This window comes from Condylura cristata, unplaced genomic scaffold, assembly GCF_000260355.1.
Source record: "Condylura cristata isolate star-nosed mole 26May11 unplaced genomic scaffold, ConCri1.0 scaffold00011, whole genome shotgun sequence".
NCBI classification, from domain to species: domain Eukaryota; kingdom Metazoa; phylum Chordata; class Mammalia; order Eulipotyphla; family Talpidae; genus Condylura; species Condylura cristata.
In genome coordinates, this window is record NW_004567112.1 from 15817604 (window position 1) to 15825490 (window position 7887).

Genomic DNA, 7887 nt, shown 5'->3' on the forward strand with positions numbered 1-7887 from the left:
AGTGAAATTGCCAGTACATATATGGTGCTTAAGGACATTTTGGTCAGTGACAGACTAAACTACAGTGCTTTGAAGTAAAGTCTAGGTGTGCAGGCTATACCACCCACTCTGTGCCATTAACTCTATAACATTAGAGCAAGGGCTAAATTGCCTAATGCATTCCTCAGTCCCCTTCCCAGTGGTGAGCAACGCATGCAGCATAGGCATACTACAAAGCTTGAACCATAGCAAGAGATCATATGGCCCCCAAAGTAGAAACTATTTACCATCATTCATTTAACAAACATTTAGTGATAACACAGTATTGGTCAGACATTATTCTCAGCAATGTACAAAGGAGGTATTTCTATTTTGTTTCTAAAAGTTTGAGCAGTAGCTACTTCTTATGTGTTGAGCAGAGCAGACAAATGACTAAGTCTTGCCTGAAAGTGTGAGATTTCCCAAGGAGCTCCAGAAAGAAGTGGTCTGGTCCCCACCACCGAAAAACAGCATCCTCACATGGAAATTCAAAACCTGCCTCACTGGGGCCTCCTAGCCCTGTGGAGTATTCTCAACATGCCTGCACAGGATCCTGTGCACTTGTAGACTGGGCAGGGCCAGCTCTGACCCTTGCCAGCAGGCACCCTGGCAATTGGCATTAGTCACCTCCAGCTGCCAGTTAGGTGTGCAGTAATGCACGCCTGGTGCTCCTCACTTACAGGGAATGATTTGTTGTAAGCAAGTGCAAACCTTTAATATCCCTCCCAAGAAGGTACTTATTCAGAAAACTTCCTTCTCCCCTTCCCAAATTAAAGGGAGAACAGCAGAAAAATAGGAAACATCTGACTTCCATGGAATTAAAAAAAAAAATCTCCCCAAATCCTTAAAATATCTCTTAAGACTTTGAAGTTATGGCCATGTAAGTTACTTTTACTCATTGCAAACATGCGAATGACATTATCCAGGTATGAAAAACCATGAAATAAAAGACAATTCAGAAAATATTGTTTTCAGCCTTACTTTGAATGCAGAGGAAAATGTGCATACTTAATAGAAAATATATTTCTTCCAGTCCTCATAAAATAAATGTTGAGCAATATTTTAAAAATAGAGACTTGAAGGGGCCCAAATATCTTGGTTTCCCTAGAGCCTAATTCATTGTTCCTCCAAATAGACTGTGAGTGTCACCTGCAGTGATATCTTTGCTCATCACAGAACTCCCATTGGTAGGATAACACATAAGCTCAGTGATTACTTAGCACAGTTCCTGGACAAGAACACAGTAGGAATTTAATAAACAATTTCTAATATTACTATTATTGCTGTTGTTGCTATGATTATTATTATGATTAATGGAAACTTTTGGTATTGACTAGACCAACTCCCATACATTAGAGACAAAACCAATCTAGAAAACTAGCTAGCATTATTACCATCACCACCCTCCCTTCTGCCATCCCATTTATGCAGGCTAAGACCCTGCACCCTAAGACCTCTGATTCCCTCATCCCTAATAATCAGTATCACCAGAGAGAGGCAACTCCACTCTCCACAGTTCCTTTATTGCATCCCAGGGGCATTCTCTTTATCCAAGCACTGTCTGTATTCCACTCACTCCCCCTCTTTCACCATATCCCTTCACAGGGGAATCATAGTGACCCTTTCAAAATGAAAATTAAAGAAACAGGCAACACTATTTTACTATTACAGAGATATATGCACTATAGAATTTTTAAAATATAAATAATGTAAAAATTTTAAAACTTTGCATTCACGCCCTAGACTTCTCCATTTACATTTTAGTGGGTGTTTGCACCTACCTCGATCATATCTGTCACAATTATAAATTTATTTGCATGCCTAAAAAAAAAAAAAAACCACTAAAACAAAACCAATGCGTCTTCTCCCCTAATGGGTAAGAAATGAACAGCGATGGGACATCTGCTTGAGACAGGGCAGGAAGTGAGCTGGAGCCAGACTTAAGTTCCAGAGCCTTGAATCCTTCACCTGAAATAGATAGATGGCTTCAAACAGGACAAAGAACAGTGATTTCGATGACACTTCTGAATAGAGAACTGGAAAAAAAAAAAGGTCAAACCAAAACCAGACTTAAATTTTTGGTTATTTGTAGCCTCAGGCTATTTCAAGAAACTGCCTTTGAATTCCCCAGAGATATTTTTCTCCCTGTTCTTTTTGTCATCAAGTGGCCAACTCAAGGTTTACTGACTTTTGGAAAATCCAGGGGATTTTGAAAAAGAAAATCTGTGGTGGTATATAGCTAAAATGGAAATTTTCAGACTGATTTTTTTAATGCCATGATGATGCTGGTAACCCCCTACCAGGCAGGAACACCCTTGCAGGCATATTCATGTCTGAGACAGATGGTGTGAGGCCATTGACACTCTCATTCCTGAAGGTCTGAAGGCATGATGTGTTGGTTTGGGCACCAGATGTCTGGTCAGTGTTAGGGAAGTGGCCTGGAGTTATGGAATAATATTTTTTCTCCTTTGTGAATCTAATTGTGTCCTCGGCCTCTTTGGCCATGCCTGTTACTAAGTTTCCCTCTGGTATTGCAGAGGTACAGCTAATGCTGAAGTTTCAAAAAACTCTGTTGCACCAGGACCCAAACTAGAGTCAAGGCTAAGGCAGGAGGCTGAGACTCTTAATGGCACTGTGTGAAGATACCCATTGAGGTTTCACTGATAAACTTACTGTATTGGGAGAAAAGCAGCTTCACTAGCTAGTAGTTTGGAAAGTAGGAGGGGCCTGGTATTAAGATTGCAATGAGGACCTCCCTGGTGGTGCAGCGGGTTAAAGCACAGCATTAAGAAGCTAAAGCCAGTTTAAGCATAAGTACGATCCCCGCCCACCCTGGAGGTGACCCACATGGCGCCACAGACCTCTCCTGTCCCACCCGCTGCTCCCCTCAGCAGTGTACTCTGCCAGTTGGCCTGTTCTCCTTCCCGCTCTGTCTCTGGTGATTCCTCTCACTGCTCCTGCACCTCTGGCCTCTACCCCAGTTCTGTATGTGTAAATAAATAAATCTTTAAAAAAAAATTGCAATGAATATCAGGGTTGGACTCACAGGGATTTGTAGGGCCTCATCCTGGTCAGACTCATCAGCTACCTAGGAGAGAAGTTTGTCTAGAAATTGACTTTTATTTGGAGACACTACAAAGATGATCTCGCAGACTACTCCAAATTCAACCATTTACAAGATGGTCTCCAAATATACCTCTACTGGACTTATTAAGTCTATTGGAGCTAATTTGAGAGAGACAGGAAGAAAAAGCAGCAGGAGCAGAAGAGAAATGAGGGAGAGAAGGATGAGCACCCCGGGCTGTTTATAGTCTATAAATTGGCAGGCTACTTATGTCAGGTCCTTCTTGTCCTGGCCAGAGGTCAGCCAGGGACTAAAAGAGATGCAACTTGAGCAGGCATTGGAGTTAAAGATGCTAACACCAACTTGGCCAGGAGGGGGCCCCAAATTTCACTCAAATTGGCAGACGTCTGGGTAATAGCAGACTTGACCACACTTTATAGTATCACCCCAGGCATAGAAGGGACCAGAAAGATCACTAGACTCTAAGATGGGAAGTAACTTCAAGGTCACAAGTCTGCATTGTAGAGCTAGAACCAAAGATGGGTGAGTTCTGCTCTGCAACTCTGACCTCCTCAGGTAGCACTTCCATCAGCAACATCAAAACATCATTTGAAATCCCAAACATTTGAAAAGACATGTATAAAGTCCTGTGCTGGATGCCTCAGGGGAGAGGATTGGGAGGTGGCAGGTGGTGGTGGTGGTGGGGCGTGGGGAGGGATAGGGAAAGTTCTAAGTTTAGAACCTAAACACAATCAAGTCCAGGAACAACCAAAGATGTAAAGAGCACAATACAATAGTTGATGTTAGAGGATGATATATAATTAGTAACCAAAGAATGATTAGCCATTGCCATAAACTTTCCAAGGAGGAAGAAAATTATACTGTGCCTTTGTCTAGCACTTAGCTGTTTTCACTGCTGTCTTGTATGTTGTTGTCTTCTTTTTAAGATGTATTTATTTATTTATGCATATGAGAGATGGGGTGTAGGCCAGGGTGGGGGAGAGGTGTTTGAGAGGATTCAGCAGAGACAGAGTGGGGAGCAGAACAGATGGATTTACTGAAATATACTGCTAAGGGGAGCAGCAGGTGAAACAGAAGAGGTCTGCTTTGCCATGTGGGTTAACTCTCTGGCCAGGGATAGAACTCATGTTGCAGTGGCTGTGGATAACTTCGTAGTGCTGAGACTTAACCCCTTGTACCACCAGGGAGTGTGGGGGGTACAGGCCCTGTATGTTGTCTTCTTTGGCATGGTCATGGAGAGCTGTAAGAGGAAGTGAGAGGGCCAGAGCACTGTGGGGACCTGTCCCCATCTTGAGAAGCATCCCGCTTGGTGGGAGGGGTGCAGGAGTTTGTGAATCTACCACATTTGCTCCATAAATGAATTCCTCTTGCCTGTGAGTAGGCTCGTCAACAGGGAGGAGAAAGAGCTGGTCTGGGACTACCTTAACTGCAGGTGTCAGGCACCTTGCTTAGTTTCTCTCTGCCTTGATCTATTCCTCTATGCAATTAGATGTATAAATAACCTTTGGTCCATTCCAAGTTCTTTGGTTCTAAGCATCCTGCAAGGATCTATTTCTGCAAAATCAGATTTTCAGCTATTAGCTTGCATCTTTATTTAGGGTATTCTTTCCCTTATTTGTCCTAAACATTTATCTTGACATTTTTATGATCATATTTTCTCATTTGAACTCAGTGTCCTTGGACTGGAAACATTCCTAATTTGTAGGTAGAGCTGGAAAAATTAGGGGTTTCTGTGATCCTGTTCTCTGCACAGCTGTTTTCAACACAGAGTACCCAACGCAACTACTATGTGCCAGGAATGTGGGGGTATTAAGAGAATTAGAACTAGTGCTGTCTCCAAGGAGGCTTTGGGGAATCCCAGTCATTTCTGGGGTGTGCCCACCAGTAAAAGTGTGTTGAAAAGAAAGGAATGCCGAAAGCTAGATTGGGAAAGAAATCTGCATGAGGTTGAAATGTCCCCTGGGAAGAAGGAAGAGTCTTCACTATTTTGTACTTAAATCCTCTTGGCTGTATAGTCCCAGGAGAGAAAAGAGATCTCCTACAGGTCCTCCATCTCAGTCCTGTGGGGTTGGGGTGGGGGGCTGGTACTCAGTGCTTCTTGCCACTGAGATACTTCAGGAGCAGAAGGGGGAAATGGGAGTATTCAAGTTATGATCCAAGACCCTGAACTTAAGAGATATCAGGTTTTCTGTGGTTTCTTAGGCCAAATATGACCATTGTCTTGTTGGCAAGCACTGATCATCAGGAAAGGATGTGTGTGTGGGGAGGAAGCATGTCACCTTCCTGCTCATCTGCAGATCTCCTTTCTGAGGGTTACATTCAGGGTGAGTGTCAGCCCAGAAAAAGGAGGAGGAGTGGGAAATTTCTCTGACTGTCAAGGCAGGCCAACCGAACCCCTCTTCTTTCTCTCCAACAGCTGAGCACCAGCTGCCTCTCACCCAGGAGCTCCCCTGGTTTCATCAGAGCACCTCTTCCAGAATACCTTGTGGTCCAGGGAGGAAGAGTGACTGAGTGCTGTTATGAGGTTCTTTTGCCATGAACTCACAGGCTGTCTTGATTCATCAGGAACCTCCCAGATTCCCACACACAGCCTTTCCCTTGAGGGGAGTTCAGGGCTGAGGGCCTATCCCAGATCTGCCTCCTACTCTCCAGGGCAACAGCCTTGCTCAGGGAGGTGATGTCTTGCTCCTCCTTTTTCTACCCCTGAGCATCAAGGCCAGCTCACCTTTTCCCAGAAGCCTGCTCCTGCGCCCATGTTGGACTTCAGCATCTCCCACAGAGAAGCCCTGTGCCCAGGGCCAAGATCCCACACACTGATCCTTCTCATTTCTTTCTCTGTGCCTCATCCCCTCTCCTGAACCCAGGAAAGGTGATGGTTTCTATCTTGCCTGTTGCCAGCAGGCTTAGGCTTCAGATGACACTTATAACCTCCCCCCCTCCTCCCTCCTCCCACTGATCACCCTTTTGACACTCTCTTGTAGATTGACTACTGTGCCTAAGATGCTGGGTTTGACTAGATGAGGGGTGCAGAGAATATTAGGAACTGAGAGCCAGGACCTGTGCACATGGTGCTTTCAGACGAAATGAAGTGAGTCACGAATAAAAACCACAGCAAAGCAGTCCAGGGCAAGTGCTGCTGGCCTAAGGAAGTTCCGAGGAGGCAGAGTATTCCAAGGTGCTCCATCTCTGCCCAGCCTCCAGGGCCCAGCACAGGCACAGCACCTTTGAGGAAGCCCTCCTTGATTCTGCCTAGCCTCCATGAAAGGTGTCTGCAGTGCTCTGCTAGACTGCCTTACGTTTTGAGAAAAGGGAGAGGCAACTGTTAGTTGGGTTCAGTTTTCACAAGCATTAATTGAATTCTCTTATTTTTGTCAGTCTCTTAATACCTTGTAAATGAGCCCAGAATAGGTGCTCAATCCTTAAAATCTTAGAATTTTAGAGAAGAAATTTTCTGTTTACTTTTTTTTTTTAAAGATTTATTTATTTGTGCATACAGAACTGTGGTACAGGCCAGAGGCTCAGGGGCGTTGAGAGGCTTCACCAGAGACAGAGTGGGGAGCAGAACAGGCAGATCCACGAAGTACACTGCTGAGGGGAGCAGCGGGAGGGTCAGGAGAGGTCTGCTGCACCATGTGGTCACCTCCGGGGCAGGCGGGAATCGAACTCATGCGGAAGTGGCTTTAGATTCTCAGTGCTGTGCTTTAACCCGCTGCGCCACCAGGGAGGGCCCTTCTGTTTACTTTTTTAATGTCAACATGCACAGCCACTCCTTACAAAAACAACTCAAAAATGTCTCCATAAGTGCATCCATGGCAAAGAATTTGGAGTGTCAATGTGGGGAGGGGATCCTTTGAGACCATCTAAGTTCAGCACCCAGTTTACAAATGAGAACATTAAGGTGGTTAATGCCTGCGGCATTAAGTGATTTGCTCAAGGTCAAATGTCTAGAGCATGGCATGAGCTTGTGTTCTAGCATCCTTCCCAAGAAGCCTGGAGCAGTAGTGGGGTACTCTGTATCAAGCACATGTGTTCTGACAGAGAAGAAAAGAAAATGCTAATACTACAGGTCATAAATTGTTTGGTTCCCACTTCAGATGTCCACTTTGGGTTCGCAGTCACAAAGCTTTATTGTAATCGCAAAACAATCGAATTACTTGCAAAAATACTACCTCCTTAAATATTTGAAATGAGAATGGAAAAAAAAAAGTTAAAATACAGGGAGGGCGGGGGAGGAAAGTGAGCTAAGTTGAATTAAATAGTGATTGTGTACTATGTCCAGGGAGGGGACAAGTGACTTGGAAAGTCCATTTTCCAGACCAGAGGGATGGGTGTTGAGAAAGTCAGAACTGCGGCCAATGATGAGCTTCCCGCTCCCCCCCTCGCTCGCCCCCAGAATTTTCCCACCATTGTTTGAGCCCTTCCCTCCTCCCCAGCTCGGGAGGACCCTAGGGGAACCCTGGACTGAAGGCAGAGGTGTTGTGGAGTCTTGTCCCCTTAATGGCAGACGATGTCACAGGTTAGTTACACAGGCCCAGATCGATGGATGGACGACTCAGGCAGTGGATCAATCACATTTCCGGGGAGAATTAAACCCTTTGTGAACCAGTGGGGCAGGTGGTTCATCTAGAGAGGCTCTGGCTGGAAGGATTTAATCCTGGCCCCCTCCCCATTCTTCTGACCCTCCTGAGGGCTGGGGGCTTGGGGTGGGGCTGGACAGTTACAGCAGGATAATAAACTACTTTTCATTAAAGAGTTCGGGGAGAGGAGTGGGAGGTGGACCTAAA